Source organism: Dipodomys merriami, unplaced genomic scaffold, assembly GCF_024711535.1.
Source record: "Dipodomys merriami isolate MVZ:Mamm:240054 unplaced genomic scaffold, mDipMer1.0.p SCAF_54, whole genome shotgun sequence".
Taxonomy (NCBI): Eukaryota; Metazoa; Chordata; class Mammalia; order Rodentia; family Heteromyidae; genus Dipodomys; species Dipodomys merriami.
Window position 1 is genome coordinate 9186079 of NW_027206113.1, and position 23179 is coordinate 9209257.

Sequence of the window (23179 nt, forward strand, 5' to 3'; positions counted from 1 at the left end):
CTTTAGTTTTCTACAAGTAGTTAACCAGTTTTTCCAGCACCATTTACTGAAGAGGCTGTCTTTCTTGTATTCTATTTTTTTTAACTCCCTCCTTTGGTCCTGAGGTCTGTTCTTGTGCTAGTAACAAGCTGTTTTGATTACTATGGCTTTATAGTAGAGTTTGAAATTTGGTATTGATATTCCTCCAGCAGTGTTCTTTCCGTTGAGGAGCGTTTTTCCTATTCGGGGTCTTTTATTGTTTCATATGAATTTTTGGATTGCCTCTTCTATTTCCTTGAAGAATTAGGTTGGAATGTTGATAAGTATCACATTGAATTTGTAGATAGCCTTGGGAAGTATTGCCATTTTCACGATGTTAATCTTTCCAATCCAGGAGCATGGGAGTTTTTCCCATTTTCTAAGTTCCGTTTTTATTTCATTTTTCGTTTTTGAAGTTTTCATCATAGAGATCCTTCACTTCTTTGGTTAAGTTAATTCCTAGGTATTTTATTTTTTGTGGGGCTACTACAAATGGAGTTGCTTTCCTAATTTCAGCCCCACTTTTCTAACATTTGTTACCTTTTCCTCCTTTTGGTGCTGGGGACTGAACAGAGAGTCTTGTGCATGCCAGGGATGTACTCTACCTTTGAGTTGCATCTTCACCCAGAGCTTTGTGTATCATACTAGTCAAGGACTCTATTAAGTATTTGATACAATTACCAAGGTACATGAGAATAAGGGAGATGCTGCACTTAGCATTTGGACAAAATAATCACCCTGTCTATAGGAGTCACCTCAATGTTGGCTTGTGTGGCAATGAGTGCAGACCTCTGGCTGGGAGGAAACAAAAGCCATGCCTGAGAAATATATGGTGATCTACTGATATAATTATCAAGAAGAGTTTCCGAGGGGTGAGGCAAGAGTTATTAATTGTGAAACAAGAATTACTTCATCAAGAGTGTAAACTAATAATCCAAAGCCACCAGAAAAGGCTCATAAATGAGTATTTAAGAGAAAACAAAAAAATATTCTTAGTCATTTGTTGTTGGGGGATTTAATTTTTTGAGTTCCAAGTATATTTTAGATATGAGACCCTTGTCCGTTTTATGGCTAGTAAAGATCTTCTCCCAATCTGTGGGCTTTCTATTGATCTTGCTAGCTATGCCGTTTGCCATGCAGAAGCTCTGCAACTTTATGCAATCCCATTTGTCCAATCTTTCTTTGATTGGTTGTGTTTCCTGGTCTCTACTCAGAAAATTCCGGGCAGAGCCAAGGAGACCTAGGGTTTCTCGTATTCCATCCTGTAATGTTTTCAGAGTGTGTGCTTTGACTTCGAGGTCTTTGATCCATTTGGAGTTGATTCTGGTGCAGGGTGATATATAAGGATATAGCTTTAGTTTTCTACATGTAGTTAACCAATTTTGCCAGCACCATTTACTGAAGAGGCTGTCTTTCTTCCATTCTATTGTATCAAATCCTCAAAGAAACAACTGCCCAATAAATAAGTGGGATAAAGACTTAAAGACAAACTTCTCTGAAATAGAAAGAAGGATGGCCAATAGACACATGAAGAAATGCTCAACATCCCTAGCCATAAAAGAAATGCAAATCAAAACAACATTGAGATACCACCTCACAACAGTTAGAATGGCAAAAATCAAGAACTCTAACAACAGATGCTGGAGGGGATGTGGACAGAAGGGAACCTTACTTCATTGTTGGTGGGAATGTAAACTTGTTCAACCACTTTGGAAAGAAGTATGGAGGTTCCTCAAAAGACTTCACATAGACCTCCCCTATGACCCAGCAATCCCACTTTTGGGAATTTACCCAAATGTTTACAAACAAGACCACACTAAAGCTTCCAGCACAACTATGTTTATTGCAGCATTATTTACCATAGCTAAGATATGGAACCAACCCAGATGCCCTTCAGTAGTTGAATGGATCAAGAAAATGTGGTATATATACACAATGGAATTCTATGCCTCCATCAAAAAGAATGACATTGCCCCCTTTGTTAGGAAATGGAATAACTTGGAAAAAAATATATTAAGTGAACTAAGCCAGGCACAAAGAAACACAGGTCCCATGGTTTCCCTTATTTGTAATATCTAGTATATGTATGAGTCAAGTGGAAAAAGTAAGATAATGTGATGTTAGGAAAATGAATCCTTAGATAGGTATCTTAATGTTTTTTTTCTTTCATGCATGTGTTTCTAATGCATTTATAAGATTATTTCTTTGTTGCTTTGTATGTCCCTCCCCCACAGTATAACCCCCGCTTTCAATATATTTGATGTCAGTATAACTTGTGGAGGAGATGGGGAAAAACAAGTCGTTTAAGTATTCAGGTGGACCTGTTGCAACAATGAAAAGTACAAATTGCCATGTCAAAAACGAGCTTTACAATGTCGGTGCGGGGGAGATGGGGAAGGATTGTGTGGGCGGGGAGGGGGGAGGCTGGTAAGGGAGGTGAAGGGTAAACAAAGGAGGAGGCTGCAATGCTTGGTAAGAAATATATTCATTATCTTGCCCATGTAATTGTAACCCCTCTGTATAGTATGTTCACAAATAAAATAAAATTTAAAAAATATTCTTAGTCACGGGCTGGGAAGGTGGCTCAGTGGCAGAGTGCTTTCCTTGCACGCATGAGGTCCTGGGTTCGATTCCTCAACCCCACATAAGCAGAATAAGCCGGAAGTGGTGCTGTGGCTCAAGTGGTAGAGCGCTAGCCTTGAGTTGAAGTGCTGAGGGACAGCACCCAGGCCCAGAGTTCAGGTCCCACGTCCAGCAAAAAAAAAAAAAGAAAAAAAATATTCTTAGTCAAATACTGGTAGATATGCTAGGTGGGACCTCCATCACAGCTTGGCCTCAATCCTTAACCCACTGAGGAGTGAGAGTGCTTTGGCCAGACCTGCCTTCAGTTCTGACCCAGCAGCCTTATTGGGTTTGGGGATCATCCAACCTGATCAGTTCCAGTACTAAAGACCCAGGAATGTCAATTTGCTGGCCAACACCTACTCCCTAGGACTTCCACATTAGAAGCTCATTGCACTTTGATATGCCTTGGGGCAAGGACAGAAAACATCTTGCTTCTAGTCACAGATCACCCCCTGGGGAAGTTTACTTTCTAATGAGTGAGATCAGCTTGGCTTAAAGATCTGTACCCCACTCATCTCCACCCTACCAACCTCAGGCCTGGTAGAGGAAAGCTTAGGGAAATTACTATTTCCCAACTTTACTAGCAGCAAGGAACTTGCAACTCACCCAGTAGTATCTTTTCCTTAGAGCTTTCTAAAAGTTGCTAAATTCCCATAGGTCCTGTTTCTGAATAAAAAGGGGCTTACAGGTTATTGGTGGCCATGCAGGAATGCCTGGCACAGACAACCTACCTGAAGCCTCACTGCAAGAAGAGTGAAAGATTCTGGCAAAAAGAACCCTTGACTGATGTGGCCTCCTGTGAAAACAGAAGTGTTCGACCTCTTCCTGGCCATTGTAGGTTCTAAGCAATTGAGATTTCCATCTTACTCATGTAAAGTAACCATACCCAATAGGCTAGCTCCATGCATCCCTTTTGTCCTTACAACTCCCCCTGGGCCTCAGATAGCTTTGAATGCTGGAAAAGTGAGTATGAGAATGGGTCATTGGGCCATGTCTCCCCTTCTCTCCTTCACTTGGAAGGACAGAATCAAGCAGTTCTTGATACACTATGGGGCTGGTCAGCTTTTCACTCCCTCAAAGAGCTAGACTCACTTCTGTCCTTAATGTTGCCAGATGCCTTGAGAAACTACCCTGGCAACCAAGATCTTGCACTCATCCTGTGAGTTCTGCTTCACTGTAAGCACAGGGATCGGGGTTCCTGCTACAGTTTCTGGAGAATGTGACTGCAATCCCTCTGATGGGGCATGAGACAAGAACCTATCATTGTGTGAAGGAGAAGTAGATGTGTAATGGCCAGTATTCATAACTGCCTTTTGTGGTTCCATTCCCAAAGAGGAATGTGTAATGGGTGGCAGGTATAGCCAGTCCTGTGTCAGAATGAAGGAGGAAGAGGCCCTGCTACCTCAGTGCCCAGACAAGCCTTGAACGTCAATCCTGTCAGTACTCCAAACATCAAATTGGTACTAGGAAAATTGTAATATCTAGTTTCAGTTTTCTTTCTCTTCAAACTGCTTTTTTGCTACTGGCATGCTATTGAGAGATTGCTAACTTTAAAACTGGGCCAGGGAAAATAAAAAATATTGGCATTTGTCATACTCCTCTTCAAAATAGAAGAAATACCATGAATTTGAAACTCCTCTTGAGCACCAGTCCTATATTGCTAAGATTAAATCCTGCTGGCCACCTTTATATTTCAAATACATTGAAAGAATAAAAGGGATTCTTAAGAAGAATAAGGACTAAGAGTATAAAATGTATACTTCTTTATTTATATAAATAAGGCTTTCATATAATTATATTTAAAAGAAATCTGTATTTTTACATTCACCACCAGTGAGTTTCTGACAGGAAAGGCTGTGCATAATGATACACAGCAAGGATCCCACTCCAGGACAACAGGAGCTCAGGAAAGCACCATTAATTTGAGAAGTAGGCAGGCTCTGACACTCCTGTTGCACTGCTAGCAATGGGAAGTCTTAAACTAGTTCCTCCACCAAGTCTTCTTCAAATTCCCCCTGTTCATCAGCAGTGTCATCTTGGCACTGCTGGTACTCGGACACCAGGTCATTGATATTGCTCTCAGCTTCAGTGAACTCCATCTCATCTATGCCCTCACCTATGTACCAGTGCAAGAATGCATTGCACTGGAACATGCCACTGAACTGCTCTGAGATGCACTTGAAGGGATCCTAGATGGCTATGTTTTTGCCGATGAAGGTGGCCGACATCGTGAGTCCATGTGGGGGTGGGGTGGGGGGGAAGGGAAGGGGGGATGTCACACACAGCCGTCTTCACATTGTTGGGGATCCAGTCTCCAACGTAGCTGCTGTTCTTGTTCTGCACGTTGAGCATCTGTTCATCCACCTCTTCATGGACATTCAGCCTCGGAAGATGGCAGCCGCTGTCAGGTAGCAGCCATGGCGGAGATCACAGGTGACCATCAAGTTCTTAGGGTCAAATATCTGCTGGGTGAAGCTCGCGTACCGAGAGAGCATGGTACTGCTGGCTGGCACGGCTGGCCAGGGGCACAAAGCCAGGCATGAAGAAGTGCAGGCGGGAAAGAGCACCATATTCAAGGCCAGCTTGTGCAGGTCTGCATTCAGCTGGCCAGGGTAGCACAGGCAGATGGTAACCCCGCTGTTGGTGCCTGACACCAGGTGGTTCAGGTCGCCATAGTTGGGCGTGGGCAGCTTCAAGTTACAGAAGCAGATGTTGTACAGGGCCTTGTTGTCGATGCAGAAAGTTTTATCTGCATTTTCCACCAGCTGGTGGACAGAGAAGATCGCGTTGTAGGGTTCCAGCACTGTGTTTGACACCTTCGGGGAGGGCATGACACTGAAGGTGTTCATGGTGTGGGTTGGGTACCCCTCTTGAATATTGTTGAGAATCAGGGTGCCCATGCTTGACCCGGTGCCACCTCCCAAAGAGTGGGCCAGCTAGAAACCCTGTAGACAGTCACACCTTTCTGACTTCCGCCTCACCACATCCAGTACCGGCTCCACCAGCTCAGCTTCCTCTGTGTAGTAGCCCTTGGTCCAGTTATTGGTTGCCCTGCTCTGGCCTATCAGACACAAGCCATGATGGGACACACACTCCAAGAATATTTACTGTGCCATTTGCATTTTGAAGACAACAGGACTCTTCTGAGCCAACCTTTGCTTTTAATTTAGATAACTTTGGTGAAATAAAGGAAATGTTTTCATTGTATCTGGGACCCTACAAATCACCCAGGTTCTAAAGAAATAAAGACAATGTGGAGGAAGATACATTTTAACCCAAATCAACTACTTGTAGAAATGAAGAACAGAGCCTGCCTCAATACTGGAAATGTAATTAGTTTCACAGGAGGGACAGGAGCACATTGTGATCATAGGAAAGCTAAGCTGCAAGCACTTGTCTGCACCTTGCTCACACATAGCTATGCTTTGATTTCTGGTGTCCTGAAGTAGTTCTCTGTTATTGCCGGGCCTTTGAAATGACCAGCAGTGCTGAAACCTTGTTGGAGGCTTTCCCTGATTGCTGATCTTTCCATTCAGAGGCTTCTTTGTCATGGAGGGCTTGCAGAGTTGCACTGATCTGAGCTGTCTGAGTGGCCAGGGGCATGACTCCAGTGGACTGGAATAGGTGGGTTAGGTGAGGACAATATCTAGGTGTATAAAGGCTCAGCCCAGCACTGGAGTGCCTGGATGTTAGGACCCATAGACCATGATGACATACCAAATATGAAGTTGTCTGGCCTGAAGCTCTGGCCAAATGGTCCTGATCTCACTGAGTCTAAGGTTCCAGGCTCTAGGTCCACCATGATGGCCCGAGGAACATATTTTTTGCCTGTGGAGACAAGAGTTGACGTAGGCCTATAATTGACAAGAAACTTAGGGGCAGAGCTTATGATTCTGAGTGACTCTCAGCATTCATTACAGAAATTACAGCATTTGAGACATGGAAACAGAAAAGATTGGTTCAGCCATTGAGGGATTTTTTGAAGAGGAGATTAGCAGTGGTTCTCTCACTTCAGCCCTCCCTTCTTTTCAGGCCTCCTGGTCACTTCTGCCTTTTGCACACCATCCCATCCCTGCCAATCCTCCAGGGCTAGTCAGTCTTTACTGATGCAGTCAATATAAGCTAGCTTATGTGGATTCAGAACAGACAGAAGAAAGTAGAAATGCATTTGGAAGGTGGATGGAAAATGCCTCTCAAATGTGACTACCCATTTTGCCCCTTGGCCAATGAGACAGTCATGAGACAATCAAATTGCTTCAGCTTTCTTGTCATCAAGAGGTGATTCAAACTTATCCATTCTCTTTCTTGACACTGTCTCTCAAATTACAGAGGAACAATATGGTAATCTTGCTTCACAAAAAAAAAATGGAAAAGACAACATTGAAGGAAAAGCTCATTGCTTCATGATGAGTGTTGGGCTGTTAAGAGCCAGTTGTCATTGTTGGAGTTTTTTAAAGTTACTCACCCATAAATCCTTACAGGTGTCTTCCTTGCCAAGGTAATTCAAGTCATTGATTGATATTAGCCTTTAAAACTTCCATGGAGATGTTGAATATTTTTGTGATTACCATCTTGTGAGATGAAATCCATTTCTGACTTAGTAAGGAATGGACTTGAGAATTCTGATAATTCTCTTAGAACTTCAATTCTGAAGGAAGCTAAATAAATCTTGATAGGATAAGAACAAATATATGTGAACTAATCCTTCCTCTTCATCCCTTTTCCTTCCCTAGTACTGTTAATTGGGCCACTGGCTCCTCTTCTCCAGTTCCAAATGCCTCAGGCCTTAACCCATTCCTTCTCCACCTCCTCACATTTTTCTCGTCTCCATTCCTGCCAGTTTTCATCTTCAGGTTCACCTTTAATTCACCTGCTATTGTCTCTGCACATTCCAACACTGTAGATTCCACCAAATGTGGCTTGTCAAGGGAAATAATTATACACTATTTTCTTCTCATATACTTGTACTGTACTCTATAGTAAATCCACTGGCTACATAGCATGTACCTGTTATTAAGTATGATGTCATGTAGAGACACTTGAATGTGTGTGGCAGATTATTTGTAGGTTCTATACAAATACTATTTTATATAAAGAACTTGAGTGTGTGAAGATGTTGTTATTGGTGGGGGTCCTCGAGCCCATTCCATGAGGATACTGAGGGGTGATTGAATTTTAACTAATGGTGCTGTTTTCATACTTCTTTAAATGAAGTTATGAACTTATTAAAAGACTATTTTTTCAGCCCTTTGTTTACGGATCAAATCTATAATCCTAGCTAATCAAGAGGCTGAGATCTGAGGATCATGGTTCAGTGTTGTCTCAGAAGGGAAGGAATGTACTTGGAACTCTTATTTCCAATTAACCACACACACGCACACACACACACACACACACACACACACACACACACACACACACACACACACACACACACACACCACAACACAACACAAAGCTAGAAGAGAAGCTCTATCAATTGAGCCACTAGTAGACTTCCATGTGAACAGTGACCTGATTGAGCCTCACAGGTGTCTGCTGGACCAGACATCCATTAAAATGGCTAAAGGATTCAGATATCTCATACAAGCTGTGTGACATCTCTGATTGGGTCTGGGATGGATATGGCCACAGACTTTCCTATGACCTTGAGAGTCATATAGCTCTCTCCTACAGACAATTAAACCCTGTACAAAGCAACCCAGTAAGTACCTTCCCTTAGGACCCCTCCTGTCTAGCAAGACATTTGATATTCTCTTCTTCAATAAATCATTGCTGTTTTATTCTTCCCTCTGCATCCATGAACTCATTCTTTGAGATCATAGAGACAAAATATGTGATTCAGTTATTAGGTTTTCAGTATCAACATGATGGCCTGCTTCAAAACAGAACTTTTTTTTTTAATTAATTGTATTTTATTTTATTTGAGAACATACTGTACAGAGGGGCTACAATTACATGGGCAGGATAATGCATATATTTCTTACCAAGCATTGCAGCCTCCTCCTTTGTTTACCCTTCACTTCCCTTCCCCGCCTCCCCCCTCCCCCCGCCCAATTTTACCCCCCTCCCCCCACCCAATTATAACCCCCTCCCCCCCCACACCGACATTGTAAAGCTGGTTTTGACATGACATTTTGTGCTTCTCATTGTTGCAACAGGTCCACCTAAATCCTTAAACGACTTGTTTGTCCCCATCTCCTCCACATGTTATACTGACAACAAATATAGTGAAAGCGGGGGTTACATTGTGGGGGAGGGACATACAAAGCAACAAAGAAATAATCCTATAAATGCTTTAGAAACACATGCATGAAAGAAACGAAAACATTAAAATACATATTTAAGGGTTCATTTTCCTAACATCACATTATCTGACCTTTTCCGCTTGACTCATACCTATACTAGATATTGCAAATAAGGGAAACCATGGGACCTATGCTTCTTTGGGCCTGGCTTACTTCACTTAATAAAATTTTTTCCAAACCTTTCCATTTCCTAACAAATGGGGAAATGTCATTCTTTCTGATGGAGGCATAGAATTCCATTCTGTATATATACCACATTTTCTTGATCCATTCATCTACTGAGGGGCATCTGGGTTGGTTCCATGTCTTAGCTATGGTAAATAATGCTGCAATAAACATAGTTGTGCTGGTAGCTTTAGTGTGGTCTTGTTTGTAAACATTTGGGTAAATGCCCAAAAGTGGGATTGCTGGATCATAGGGGAGATCTATGTGAAGTCTTTTGAGGAACCTCCATCCTGCTTTCCAAAGTGGTTGAACAAGTTTACATTCCCACCAACAATGAAGTAAGGTTCCTTTGTGTCCACATCCCCTCCAGCATCTGTTGTTGTTAGAGTTCTTGATTTTTGCTGTTCTAACTGGAGTGAGGTGATATCTCAATGTTGTTTTGATTTGCATTTCTTTTATGGCTAGGGATGTTGAACATTTCTTCATGTGTCTATTGGCCATCCTTCTTTCTTCTTCAGAGAAGCTTCTCTTTAAGTCTTTCGCCCACTTATTTATTGGGCAGTTGTTTCTTTGAGGATTTGTTGTTGGGTGGTTTAATTTTTTGAGTTCCAAGTATATTTTAGATATGAGACCCTTGTCCGTTGTATGGCTAGTAAAGATCTTCTCCCAATCCGTGGGCTTTCTATTGATCTTGCCAGCTATGTCATTTGCCCTGCAGAAGCTCTGCAATCTTATGCAATGCCATTTGTCCAACCTTTCTTTGATTTGTTGTGCTTCCGGGTCTCTATTCAGAAAATTTCGACCTGAGCCAAGGAGACCTAGGGTTTCTCCTATTCCATCCTGTAATGTTTTCAGAGTGTCTGCTTTGAGTTCAAGGTCTTTGATCCGTTTGGAGTTGATTCTGGTGCAGGGTGATATATAAGGATCTAGCTTTAGTTTTCTACATGTAGTTAACCAATTTTGCCAGCACCATTTACTGAAGAGGCTGTCTTTCTTCCATTCTATTGTTTTAGCTTCCTTATCGAAGATTAGATGGCTATAGGTCTGTAGGTTCATTTCTGGGTTTTCAATTCTATTCCATTGGTCCTGAGGTCTGTTCTTATGCCAATACCAAGCTGTTTTGATTACTATGGCTTTATAGTAGAGTTTGAAATTTGGTATTGATATTCCTCCAGCAGTGTTCTTTCCATTGAGGAGCGTTTTTGCTATTCGGGGTCTTTTATTGTTCCATATGAATTTTTGGATTGCCTCCTCTATTTCCTTAAAGAATGAGGGTGGAATTTTGATAGGTATCGGGTTGAATTTGTAGATAGCCTTGGGAAGTATTGCCATTTTCACGATGTTGATCTTGCCATTCCAGGAGCATGGGAGGTTTTGCCATTTTTTAAGTTCTGTGTTGATTTCCTTTTTCAAGATTTTAAAGTTTTCATCATAGAGGTCCTTCACTTCTTTGGTTAAGTTAATTCCTAGGTATTTTATTTTTTGTGGGGCTATTACAAATGGAGTTGCTTTCCTAATTTCAGCCACACTTTTCTCATTGTTGGCATATAGAAAAGCCATTGATTTTGGGGGGTTATATTTTATAACCTGCTACTTTGCCAAAGTTTTGAATCAGCTTGAGTAATTTGGGAGTGGAGTCTATGGGATTCTTTAAATACAAGATCATGTCATCTGCAAAGAGGGAGAGTTTTATTTCTTCTTTCCCTATTTGGATCCCCTTTACGTCTGCATCTTGTCTTATTTCTGTAGCTAGGCATTCTAATACTAGATTGAAGAGAATTGGAGAGAGTGGCATCCTTGTCTTGTTCCTGAGTTAAGAGGAAATGGCTTTAGTTTTTCACCATTGAGTATAATGCTGGCTGTAGGTTTGTCATATACAGCCTTTATTGTATTGAAGAATGTTCCATGGATTCCTAATTTTTCCAGAACCTTCATCATAAAGGGGTGTTGGATCTTGTCAAATGCTTTTTCTGCATCTATTGAGATAACCATGTGGTTCTTATACTTGCTCCTATTGATGTGATGAATAATATTAATTGATTTGCGTATATTGAACCAGCTTTGCATCCCTGAAATGAATCCTGTTTGATCATGGTGTATGATTTTTTGGATGAATTGTTGAAGTCGATTGTCCAAAATTTTGTTGAGAAGTTTTGCATCAATGTTCATCAAAGAAATGGTTCTATAGTTCTCTTTCTTTGATGAGTCCCTGCCTGGTTTTGGGATGAGGGTTATGATGGCTTCATAGAATGTGTTCGGTAGTGAGCTTTCTCTTTCAATTTCATTGAAGAGTTGGAGGAGTATTGGTGTGAGCTCTGCTTTGAAGGCCTTGTAAAATTCCGCTGTAAAACCATCTGGTCCTGGACTTTTCTTAGCTGGGAGGTCTCTTATTGCTGTTTCTATTTCAATGCTTGATATGGGCCTGTTAAGCTGGTTTAACTCATCTTGGTTTAGTTTTGGCATGTCAATATTTGCTAGGAAAAGGTCCATTTCTGTCAAGTTCTCAAACTTATTAGCATAAAGTTTTGAGAAGTATTCCCTTATAATGTTCTGAATCTTGGTTGTTTCCGTGGTGATGTTTCCATTCTCATCTCTGAGTTTATTAATTTGGGTGTGTTCTCTCCTTTTTCTGATAAGGTTTGCTAAGGGTCTGTCAATTTTGTTAAGTTTTTCGAAGAACCAACTCTTTGTTTTGTTGATTCTTTCTATAGTTTTTGTAGATTCTAATTCATTTAATTCTGATTTAATTTTGATTATTTCTTTCCGTCTACTGGATTGGGGTTTATCTTGCTGCTCTTTTTCAAGGAGGTTTAGATGTGTCATTAAATTGCTAGTTTCAGATCTCTCCAATTTGTTGATGTAGGAGCTCAGAGCTATAAACTTGCCTCTGAGTACTGCCTTTGCTGTGTCCCAGAGGAGCTGGTAATTTGTGTGTTCATTTTTGTTGAATAGCATGAACATTTGAATTTCCTTTCTAATCTCTTCCATGACCCACTCATGATTCAGCAGTGTGTTGTTCAGCCTGCATGTGATACCGGACTTTCTTTGGTGGCTTTTGGTGTTGAGTTCTAATTTTATTCCCTTGTGGTCAGAGAGAATGCAAGGTATAATTTCAATGTTTCTGAATTTAGAGAAGTTTGCTTTGTGGCCTAAAATGTGATCTATTTTAGAAAACGTTCCATGTGCTGCTGAGAAGGACGTGTATTCTGATGCTGCTGGGTGAAATGTTCGGTAAATGTCTGTTAAGTCTAGTTGATCTATGCAGCTGTTTAGATCTGCGGTTTCTCTGTTGAGTTTTTGCCGAGTTGATCTATCTAGTGTGGAGAGTGGTGTGTTAAAATCCCCAACAATTAATGTCTTTGGATCTATATGGGATTTGAGGGAAAGTAGTGTTTCTTGGATAAATTTGGGTGCTCCATTGTTTGGCGAATAGATATTTAGAATTGTAATATCCTCCTGAAGGAGAGATCCTTTAATTAGTATGTAGCGACCTTCTTTATCTCTTCTCACGAATTTTAATTTGAAGTCTATTTTATCTGATATTAGGATTGCAATTCCCGCCTGTTTATGAGGGCTGTCTGCTTGGTAGATTTTGTTCCAGCCTTTAACCTTGAAAATATGTTTGTTTTTATGGGCAAGATGTGACTCCTGCAGGCAGCAGATAGAAGGGTCTTGTTTTTTAATCCAATTAGACAGACTATGTCGCTTAATTGGAGAGTTCAGTCCGTTAACGTTAAGAGGTAGGACTGAGAGGTATTTGGGAGTTCCTGCCATGTTATCCACCTTCTTGGGGGCTGTGAAAGCTGGGTTCTTCCTAAGGTTCTTGGATTCTCAGTTTAGGTGCAGTTTTTTGGCCTTTGTTGCGTTCTTGTTGGTTTTCTATGTGTAGGACTTAAAAATCTTTTGTAGGGCTGGTTTGGTGGAGATGTATTGTTTCAATTTTTCTTTGCTATGGAAGGTTTTTATTTGGCCTTCAGTTATGAAGGAGAGTTTAGCTGGGTACAGTATTCTTGGTTGATAGTTTTTTGTTTTTAGGGCATGGCATATGTCATTCCAGGCTCTTCTTGCTTTGATTGTCTCTGCTGAGAAATCTGAGGTTATTCTAATTGGTTTCCCTTTATAGGTGATTAACCTTTTCTCCTTGACAGCTTTAAGGATCTTTTCCTTGGTCTGGGTTGATCCTGTTTGGATGATAATGTGACGGTGGGATGTCCTATTCTGGTCTGGTCTATTTGGGGTTCTAAAAGCTTCTTGTATCTGAATAGGCCTATCTTTTTGTATGTTTGGGAAGTTCTCTGCTAGGATCCTGTTAAACAAATTTCCTAGACCATTAACTTCTGTTTCTAGGTGCTCCTCTACACCCATTATCCTTAGATTGGGCCTTCTGATGGTGTCTTCCAGGTGTTGGATAGACCTATCATATTTCTTGGACTTGTCTTGGATGGTTGTATGTTCTTTCTCTATAATATCTAGGCTGTCTTCAATCCCTGAGATTCGATCTTCTGCATGGTCTAACCTGCTGTCCAGACTTTCTACTTTGTTTTTTATCTCTTTTCCTTCTAATTGGTCAGCTTTGATGGCTTCAAGTTCTTTGTTGAAGCTCTGTTTTAGGTCTTCTATGAATTTCTTTACTTCCTTAATTTGGTGTTCAGTGTTTGTTCTCAAATCACTTAGTTGATTGGTTATGGTTTCTTTGGACTCCCATTCCTTCTGTTGGGTTCCATTCAGCATTCCCTTTGTGGTCTCCCTGACTTCCTTCAGCTCTTTGTTAATGGATTCCATGAATGCCTTTAGTGATCTTTGTGTATTCTCTACCTGGTCTCTTAATTCGTGAATTACTCTTTCATTAGTTTCCTCCCTTCTGTGGGATTCCTGCAGTTCTCTTTGAGTGTTCTCTGCCTGCTCATGCCATTCCTCCCTTTCTCTTTGAGTATTCTCAAGTTGTTCACGCAAATCCTGTATCAGTTTTTGAGAAGCTTCCTCACGCTTATGATATTCCTGTATAAACTTCTGGGATGCCTCCTCTCTCTCCCTATCACGCTCATACAGAGTACTTTGTACATTGTCAAACTTCTCATTTATCATGTTTGCTATTAGTGTTTGTAGAGCTGTTTGGGAACTCTCATCTGGATTATTCTTTATCTGTTCTAATCCCTTATTATCAAGGTTGGGAATTGAGATACCCGAATTTGCCATTTTTCTTGTGTTTTTCCGGCTTACTCGGCCCATTTGAGATGAAGATTGCACCACAGTTTTGTGCTAGAACACTATCTTAAGGCAACCATCAACCAAAGTTTGCATTTGTACCGTCAATAGTCTACAGATACAATCTAGTTCAACAGATACATCTATTCAACATCAAACGACTATATGTTAAAGGACTTGGAACCGCAGAAAAGAATTTGGAAAACCAGAAATTATTATGATTAGGGAGAGATGTGGGTAAAAAATGGGAATAGATTGGTGTGGGGAGGCACAGGGAGAGTTAACTATGTCCTAATCACAGTGCAAGAAATGGGTTGGGTAGGATGCAAGTAGAGAGAGAGAGAAAAAGAAGAGACGGAAAGGGGAATAAAGAGAGACCAGAAAAAGAATAGAAACGTAAAAATTAATGTTATTATAGAGGTTAAAAGACCGTCTATTTAGAGAGGAATGTGAATATGTTCAGAGAAGGGGAGGGACATAGAGGAGATGTGAAAATCTTTAAGGATGGGAAAGGGAGAAGAAAAGATCAGAAGTTCAGTAGAGCTAGATAAAAAAACAAAAAGATAATTAAGAAAGAAAGAAAAAGAGAAAGAAGACAAGAAAAGAAAGGAAAACTCTCATTCACGTATTCCTAAAATAAAAATTATAAGATGAGAAAAAAAAAAGTTACTGGAAAACAATTATTTTTTCAGAAGAGGCAAAAATTAAAGATTAATAAAAGTTTTAGAAGGGAAAAAAATTACATATATATATATATATATATATATATATATATATATATATATATATATATATATATATAAGGTAACAAAAAACAAAAAACAAGCAAAAAAAAAGAAAAGAAGAAGAAGAAAAAAAAAGAAAAGAAAGAAAAAAAAAGTCTTTTGATTTTTTTTTTTGGGGGGGGGAGGAGTGGGAAGAATCCTGTATCTCCCTTTTGTCTGCAACCAGTCTCTTGTTGGAGTCTCTGGTCAGCTTGAGGTCCTGTGGCTTGATTGGTTTCTTAAGTCGGTTGGTTAGAAGAGGCAGAAAAATGCTCTGCTTTACCCAAGATTTTGAGATCCCCCTCCCAAGTTAGTTTTCTGGGAGGGTGGTCTGCTTTGAGAGTCACAAAAGAGGGGGATCTGGTGATGAGGCTAGGTTCTGGGTACAGTTGAGGCCTTTCAACAAACAGTAGCTTTTTCCTGGGGCTATTTTGTGATAAAGCTCACAGCGCCCAGCCTGGAGCCATTCTCAGGGTTTCTGTTTTTCAATTGATTGTGGTGGCTGCTAGAGGGAGGGGCAGCCTCTGGCTCTGGTTACCCAGCGAGGCAAGGCACTCCGATGGCTGGCGCCTGAGCTGGGTGACTTTTCCCTGGATGGAGCTGAGTCTGGCCGGTCACTTCGCATTTAAGTTCTTGTGACCTGCTAAATGACTCATTTTATTCCAAGGCCTGAGCTGGAGCTAGCAGCTCCTCCGAGCTTTGTCGGTATCCAAGATGGAGATCACCGGTGCTGGGGGTGGAGGGGTGGCCTTCCCTCCTCTGCTCCCTGAGGAGTGAGGACCTAGGGCTTGTACTCACGCCGAGTCTTGGATCCTGGGTCGTCTCTGGTCTGCAAACAGCAGGATGAAGATGTTCGCTCCTTGTCGGTTCTTGTTTGTGTTGAGTAGAATCCGCTCGTCCGCTGCGTCTGGCTCCTTCGTCCCCGACTCTGTGTCTCAGGTATGACTCCGCGGCGGTGGTCGCCGCCGCGACTCCGCCGCCGGAGCGGCAGCTGATGCGTTTCCTTGGCTTCCCCTCTCTTGTCTAACTCTCTGTCCTGTGATGGCACACTTGGTGTGATTCTCTGGCTTAGGACTGTTCACTGGAATTCTAAAACTACTTTCTATGCGAGAGCTTGTTCAGATTCCAGCTTCTCCTCCGCCATCTTCAAAACAGAACTTTTATCTGCTTCCTGGGCACCAAAGCTGGTGGATCCTGAATGCTTTTATCTTGAGCCCTTTTTGTGTTGCCACCAAACCTGTGCTAGAGTATCATCAGTGCCCAAGGGACACACCGGGAATGCGTTTGTTCCAATCACACATGGTATACCTAGGTGTTGAGTCTGCAAACATGATGGGTACTCACAGATGTGTGACTTAGTGATGTCAGCCACTCAGCACAAGGTTTCCCTGGACCAGAGTCTCATCCCCATGCATTGGGTGGATGATAGGTGAAACCTTTGTTTCTCATACACAGATTATATCCTGGTTGTTCCTAGCAAATGAATTCCATAGACCCCAGGGGAAACAAGCTGAATCCTTCTTTTAGTCATTTCTTCCCTAACACTGACACATCTGCTCCTTGAAGACACCATGGCCACATACCTCTCAGTAGAGGCTTTCCAAGACCCTACTCCATCATGTCACCCACCCACTTCAGATCTTTTAGCAGCCACTTTCCTCTAATAAACACTTCCCTCACGTCCAGCCTCCCCTATGAAAGTCTTCACTGTTGGGTTTTTATCCTAATGTAGAGGTCACATGCTTAACTATCAAGGTCATGGTTATTTGATATCTTTGGGGTCTACACACAGGACTGCTCAGGGCAATATTGATCCAATGTCTATGGCTCTGTTCACAAGACTGCTCAGTGCCATGGTGATGGGATGTATAGTGTCTGCATATGGGACTGCTCAGTACTATAGTGAATGATGCAGAATATCCATAGAAGGGCACCATTTTCCCATTGAGATTTTCAGCTTTCATTACTTGTGTATAGCTGGTATTCCACACAGCACTCTAAAATCTATGGGAATTTAGGAGAGAGCCTCTTTATCATGAGTTAGCAGAGAATGGAATAAAATAGAATACTCAGCTGTAGTGGTGGTGGCTTTAGCTGGTATTTCTTGATACTCAGCAGACTAAGATCTGAGGATCTAAGTTCAAGGCCAGTCCAGGCAAGAAAATTCATTGAGATTCTTATCCCTAATTAACCACCAAAAATCCCAAAGTACAACTATGACTGAAGTGGTAGAGCACTAATCTTCAGCAAAAAAAAATCCAAATCAATGTTTATGCATTAATTTAAGCCTTAGGACCAACACACACACACACACACACACACACACACACACACACACACACACACACACACACACACACACACACACACACAAACACACACACACACAACCATTTGTCCAGCACTGGTGGCTCACACACCTGTAATCCTAGCTATTTAGGACGCTGAGATCTGAACTTCAGAGTTTCAATCCAGCCTAGGCAGAAAAGTTTGAGACTTATCTCCAATTAACCACCAGAAAACCAGAAGTGGTCCTGTGGCTCAAAGTGCAAAAGCACTAGCCTTGAGGGACAGTGTCTAGGTCCTGAGTTCAAGCCTTTCGACTGACAAGAAAAATAAAATGTAACACCTGGATCAGGTCCTTTGTCTCCTTTGTTTGAGGAAAGAGTCTACAGACAAAAAGGAAGAGGTAAGACAGCATAACTTTATTGACGGAAAAGACCATCAGAACCCTTGCTAGACAGGAGAGGCCCATGGGAGGGAAGGCACTAGTTGGTGTGGGTTATGTAGGTATTAATGAGGTGTCTTTAGGAATGATCTATATGTCTCTCATGACCATTGGACAGTCTGCAGGTCATATCACTCCCCAGGCCTAGTCAGAAGCTCCACAAAGCCAACCCAAGATCTTTATGCATTCTTTAGTCCTTCTGAGTAAGTTATAATTTTGGTACCTACCTCTGGGGTATAGTCACCTCATCACAGTGTTCATTGTTCCAGGGGCGATGGGCCATGATATGATGTCAAGGAGCCTGCACACAGGACTGCTCAAGGCCAAAGTAAAAGAGAACTTCTGTGGGAGAGAGACTTTGCCTCCATTGCACAGACATGCTCTTTTTATGCTCTGATAACTCTGGGCGGTTTTTCCATGTTTTCTCATTTTTTTCTCCAATGCTTTAGATGGAAACCAGGACATCATGCATGTAAGGCAAGCATTTTCCCATTGCACTTATATTTCTTTCCTTGGATTTGTTTTTAAATGAGCAGTAGATTTCATCTTTGTGTATAGGAAAATAGTTATCAAATATCTCCATTTTAAAGGTTTCAGCTGATGAAGTAGCACAGTATTTTTTATAATCTAAAATAGAGATATTCTGCCTTGGATATGTCCAGAGGCCTCAGACATAAAAAGGCTTGGGATAACTGCTGTGCAATTGGAAAGGCCAGGCTGAAGCCTTTTCCTTTTGCCCCAGCTTGCTGTTGCACCAGTGCTCCTTTCACCAGAAATGCTCATTTTCTCCATTTCTGCTCCTTGACACTTAGCTAGAGGAGTCAGCTCCAGCCCTCTGAGAACTCTCTATGGGGGTGCGGAGTGGGGATTCCAGTATGGGAGAGGGCTTCTCTTCCCCCTCCATCTTTTGTGCTGGTCTTGGGCTTGATCTCAGGGACTGGCTCAGTCAGTTTTTCTGTTTGTGTATTTTTTCTTGCTTGTTTGATTTTTAGTCAAGAGTAGAACTTAGGCAACAGTTTCACTTCCAGATATTTGGGCTCCTAATTAGTGATGAGTCTCATGAACTTCCCTACACAGGCTGGCTTTGAACCTCATTCCTCAGATGTTTGCCTCATGAATAACGTGGATTATAAGCATGAGTCACAATCACCTGGCAGAGAGAGGGGTCTTCTTTCAGACATACCAACTACACAGTGACAAAGATCAAGAGGGGTAGCCTCTTTGTTTCAGCTGACCCCATCTTTTTCCATCACATCCAGCGTCAGCCCTGTACCAGCTATGGAGAAGAGCTTGGTGCTTCTTCAGGCCTGATCTGAATTAATTCATTGATCATACTAATAAATAAAATATTTCATGAGTATGTTTGTCTTCTCACCAACAGGAACGGATCTAGAAATCAAGAATCATTTATACCTTAGCTTTCCAACTCCAGAATGTAGAAAATTACTCACGTTGCATATGCCTTTCTTTACTAAGTGAATTAGATCAGAACAGCCTTCACATGTGCTTCTCACCCAGTGGAGATGATAACAAGGTAGCAAGATGTTGGGCAGTCTTGTATAGAAATTGGGCAAGGACCATAAAAACAAACACATTTTGACTTTGAAAGGCTGGAACAAAATCTACAAAGCAACGGTCCCCATAAACAGGCAGGAGTAGCAATACTAATATCAGATAAAATAGACTTCAAATTAAAATTAGTTAGAAGAGATAAAGAAGGTCGCTACATACTAATGAAGGGATCTCTCCTTCAGGAGGATAGTACAATTGTAAATAGTTATTCGCCAAACAACGAAACACCCAAATTTATCTGAGAAACACTCCTTTCTCTCAAATCTCATATAGATCTAAAAACATTAATTGTTGGGGACTTTAACACACCACTATCGCCACTAGATAGATCAACTCAGCAAAAACTCAACATAGAAACCACAGACCTAAACAGCTGCATAGATCAACTAGATTTAACAGACATCTACTGAATATTTCACCTAGCAGCAGCAGAATACACGTTTTTCTCAGCAGCACATGGAATATTTTCCAAAATAGACCACATTTTAGGTCACAAAGCAAATTTGTCCAAATTCAGAAACATTGAAGTTATACCTTGCATTCTCTGAGACCACAAAGGAATAAAATTAGAACTCAACACCAAAAGCCACCAAAGAAAGTCCTGTAACATATGGAGGCTGAACAACACACTGTTGAACCACCAGTGGGTCATGGAAGAGATTAGAAACAAAATTCAATTGTTCATGATATTCAAAAAAAATGAGCACACAAACTACCAGCTTCTCTGGGACACAGCAAAGACAGTACTCAGAGGCAAGTTTATAGATCTGAGTTCCTACATCAACAAATTGGAGAGAGCTGAAACCAACAATTTAATGAGACAGCTGAGCCTCCTTGAAAAAGAGCAGCAAGATAAACCCAATCCAGTAGATGGAAAGAAATAAAGTTAAATCAGAAATAAATGAATTAGAATCCAAAAAAATCATAGAAAGAATCAACAAAAGAAAGAGTTGGTTCTTCAAAAACATTAACAAAATTGAGAGACCCTTAACAAATCTTATCAGAAAAAGAAGAGAACACACCTAAATAAATAAACTCAGAGATGAGAATGGTAACATCACCACCGAAACAACCAAGATTCAGAATATTATAAGGGAATATTTCTCAAAACTTTATGCTTATAAGTTTGAGAACTTGCCAAAAATGGACCTTTTCCTAGCAAATATCGACATGCAGAGACTAAACCAAGATGAGTTAAACCATCTTAACAGGCCCATATCAAGAATTGAAATAGTAATAGCAATCAGAGACCTCCTTTCTGCTGTTTTACAGCGGAATTGTACAAGGCCTTCAAAGCAGAAATCACACGAGTACTCATTCAACACTTCAATGAAATTAAAGAGAAAGTTTACTACCGAATTCATTCTATGAAGCTATAATAACCATCTTCCCAAATCCAGGCAGGAACTCATCAAAGAAAGAACTATGGACCCATATCTTTGATGAACACTGATGCCAAACTTCTCAACAAAATTTTGGCAAATCAGCTTCAACAATTCATCCAAAAACATCATACAGCACAATCAAACAGGATTCATTTCAGGGATGCAGTGCTGGATCAATATACGCAAATCAATAAACATAATTCATCACATCAACAAGGGTAAGGACAAGAACCACATGATTATCTCAATAGATGCAGAAAAAACATTTGACAAGATCCACCACCCCTTTTGAAGGTTCTGGAAAAATTAGGAATCCATGGAACATTCCTCAATACAATAAAGGTTGTATATGACAAACCTACAGCCAGTATTATACTCAATTGTGAAAAACTAAAGCCATTTACTCTAAACTCAGGAAGGAAACAAGGATGCTCACTCTCTCCTCTACTCTTCAATCTAGTATTAGAATGCTTAGTTACAGCAATAAGGCAAGACCCAAACATAAAGTGGATCCAAATAGGGAAAATGAAGTAAAACTCTCCCTCTTTGAAGATGAGGTGATCTTGTATTTTAAGAATTCCATGGACTCTGCTCCCAAATTACTCATGGTGATTAAAAACTTTGGCAAAGTAGCAAGGTATAAAATTAATCTCCCAATATCAATGGCTTTTCTATATGCCAACAAGGGGAAAAGTGTGGCTAAAATCAGGAAAACAACTCCATTCAGAATAGCCCTACAAAAAATAAAATAACTAGGAATTAACTTAACCAAACAAGTGAAGGACCTCTATGATGAAAACTTTAAAAACCTGAAAATGGAAATCGAAACAGAACTTAGAAAGTGACAAAAAACTCCCAGGCTCCTGGATTGGAAAGATCAACATGGTGAAAATGGCAATACTTCCCAAGGCTATCTACAAATTCAATGCGATATCTATCAACATTCCAACCTCATTCTTCAAGGAAATAGAAGAGGCAATCTAAAAATTCATATGGAACAATAAAAGACCCAGAATAGCAAAAAAGATCCTTAACAGAAAGAACACTGCTGGAGGAATATCAATACCAAATTTCAAACTCTACTATAAAGCCATAGTAATCAAAACAGCTTGGTATTGGCACAAGAACAGACCTCAGGACCAATGGAATAGAATTGAAAACCCAGAAATGAACCTACAGACCTATAGCCATCTAATCTTTGATAAGGGAGCTAAAAAAAATAGAATGAAAGAAAGACAGCCTCTTCAGTAAATGGTGCTGGCAAAAATGGTTAACTAGTTGTAGAAAATTAAGCTAGATTGTTATCTATCTCCCTGCACCAGAATCAACTCCAAATGGATCAAATATCTCAGAGTCAAAGCAGACACTCTGAAAACTTTACAGGATGGAGTAGGAGAAACCGTAGGTCTCCTTGGCACAGGCCAAAATTTTCTTAATAGATACCCAGAAACACAAGAAATCAAAGAAAAGTTGGACAAATAGGATTGAAGGAAAGTGCATAGCTTCTGTATGGCAAAGGACATAGTTCGCAAGATTAATAGAAAGCCCACGGATTGGGAGAAGATCTTCACTATCCTTACAACAGACAAGGGTCTTATATCTGAAATATACCTGGAACTCAATAAATTAAATCCCCCAACAACAAATCTTCAAAGAAACAACTCCCCAATAAATAAGTGGGCTAAAGACGTAAAGGGAAAATTCTCAGAATAGGAAAGAAGAATGGCCAATAGACACATGCTCAACCTCTCTAGCCATAAAAGTAATGCAAACCAAAAAAATATTGATATACCACCTCACACCAGTTAGAATGTCTATAATCAAGAAGTCTAATTACAACAGATGCTGGAGGGGATGTGGACAGAAGGGAACCTTACTACATTGTTGGTGGGAGTGTAAACTTGTTCAACAACTTTGGAAAGCAGTCTGGAGGTTGCTCAAAATACTCCACATAGAGCTGCAATCCCACTTTTGGGCATTTACCCAAATGTTCACAATCAACAACACCCTAAAGCTCCCAGCACAACTATGTTTACCACAGCATTATTTACCATTGCTAAGATACGGAACCAACCCAGATGCCCCTTGGTAGATGAATGGATCAAGAAAATGTGGTATATATACACAATAGAATTCTATGCCTCCATCAGAAAGAATGGAATTGCCCCATTTGTTAGGAATTGGAAAGACTTGGAAAAAAAATATATTAAGTGAAGTAAGCCAGGCCCAAAGAATCATAGGTCCCATGGTTTCCCTTATTTGCAATAACTAGTATATGTCTGAGTCAACCAGAAAAGTTCAGATAAGTTGATGTTAGGGGAATGAACCCCAAGGTACGTATTCAGATGTTTTTTGGGTTTTTTTCCTTTCATGCAATTGTTTCTATCATATTTAAAGATTATTTCTATG

General features: G+C 40.7%; 1 pseudogene; it reads right to left on the bottom strand.

The window, feature by feature from the left end:
• Nucleotides 1–4619: 4619 nt before the first annotated feature.
• LOC138811611 (tubulin beta-2 chain-like) overlaps nucleotides 4620–23179 on the bottom strand; it is a 48505-nt pseudogene continuing 29945 nt past the window's right edge.